This window comes from Octopus bimaculoides, chromosome 8 (genome assembly GCF_001194135.2).
Source record: "Octopus bimaculoides isolate UCB-OBI-ISO-001 chromosome 8, ASM119413v2, whole genome shotgun sequence".
In the NCBI taxonomy this organism is placed as follows: Eukaryota; Metazoa; Mollusca; class Cephalopoda; order Octopoda; family Octopodidae; genus Octopus; species Octopus bimaculoides.
This window is the reverse complement of record NC_068988.1, coordinates 38,214,563-38,216,280: the sequence shown is the minus strand read 5'-3', so window position 1 is coordinate 38,216,280 and position 1,718 is coordinate 38,214,563. Positions and strand designations below refer to the sequence as shown.

The 1,718-nt window shown below is 33.9% G+C and overlaps 1 protein-coding gene across 1 annotated transcript in view; it reads left to right on the top strand.

The window, feature by feature from the left end:
* LOC106875860 (SCAN domain-containing protein 3) overlaps positions 1-1,718 on the top strand; it is a 39,849-nt gene that overhangs the window by 21,786 nt on the left and 16,345 nt on the right. The window lies entirely within an intron of this gene.

Below are 1,718 nucleotides of genomic sequence, written 5' to 3'. Positions count from 1 at the left end.
GGGGAGGAGAGGAGGAGGAGGAGGGGAGGGGAGGATATGTTGAAGTATTGATGAAAGGAAGACTGATTGACATCCTCAGAATACCACTGAAGGCCACTGGTGTCCAGGTGATGTCCAAAATGAATGAGGACCATTTAGTGCAGGCATGCCAGTGATTCCTACATTGAAGCAGTCATCAAATCTAAAGGCAGATTCATAGAATAATTTCCTAAGAAAGCTTACTGAGAGCATACGTGTAAATATACATTTGGTTTATCTCCAAACTCTTCATTCTTGCATTAATCTCTAAACTTAGACCTTCCTTTCCAGAATTCTCTAGAACTCTCTCCCTGTTCAAGTGCTTCCTGCAGTCATTGACTTGCAACAATTTAAGCAAAATGTGGACAGCATTAATCTCAGCAGTGTTAGATGATATGTGAAGGCTATGGGTACAACACCTGCCATTATACCAAACTAATAATTATTTCAACAGTAGGCACAAGACCTGAAATTTCGAGGAGAGAACTAGTCGATTATATTGACCCAAATGTTCAAATGGTATTTATTTTATCACCTCTGGAAAAATGAAAGGCAAAGTCAACCTTTTCAAGATTTGAACTAAGAATGTAAGGAGTTAGAAGAAATGCCACAAGTATTTTGTTTGACATGCTACCCACTCTGCTCGCTCACTGCCTTTATACCAAACTAATAATAAAAAAATGGATACAAATCCAAATATAGAGCTATGCAAGTCAGAAGTCAAGTTGAAAATGTGTTCAGGGTAATACAGGGTAATACAGCTTAGTGCATTTTCAACTTGTCTTTTTCTCTTCACTTATTCCATTAACTCCTCTTTGATAAATAATCTAGCTTAGGACACTAATTCCTCTTCTACTCCTTTTATTTGTGTATTCATTTCAATTATTCACATTCTTTGGTTGTCATTGTTTTGCTTTATATTTCTATGCTTTTAAATGTTTCAGTGATTAGACTGTGACCGTTCTGGGTCATTACCTTATAGAATTTTAGTCAAATAAATCAACCCCCAGGACTTACAATTTTTTTTATCCTGGTACTTATTTTATCAGTATCTTTTGCTGAACCACTATTATGGGGTTGTAAACGACAGTGAGGGAAAAACAAAGACACACACACACACAGATATATATGTGTGTGTTTATATATAAATATATATAGATATAAAGATATATATATATATATATATAGATATATATATACATGAATACATGATGGGCTTCTTTCAGCTTCCATCTACCAAATCCACTCATAAGGTTTTGGTAATCCCAAGGTTATTGTAGAAGACACTTGCTCAAGGTGCCATGCAGTGGGACTGAACCGAGAACCATGTGGTTGGAAAATCTTCTTACCATTCAGCCATGTTTGTGCCTTTTTAGAAAAAGAAACAAATGTCCTCTTTTATAATATTTAAAACAGAAAAACAATAAATCATTCTTTTTTTTTCATGTTCGCATTCGCTGATCAAAGTTGATAAATTCATAAAACATAAAACAACAGCTAATTAATTTCTTTCTTTCTTTCTTTCTTTCTTTACATCGATTATCATGCATATTTTTTTTAATGTTTTTCCATAAGGTATTTCCATTATTGGAAAATTAAAAATTTAGTTTTATCAAAGTCTAGACAGCAATGAGCAGTATTACAAGTATTTATACATTCAAATACTGCAGTTTTGATACTGCAGTGTATTTGCAGCTCAT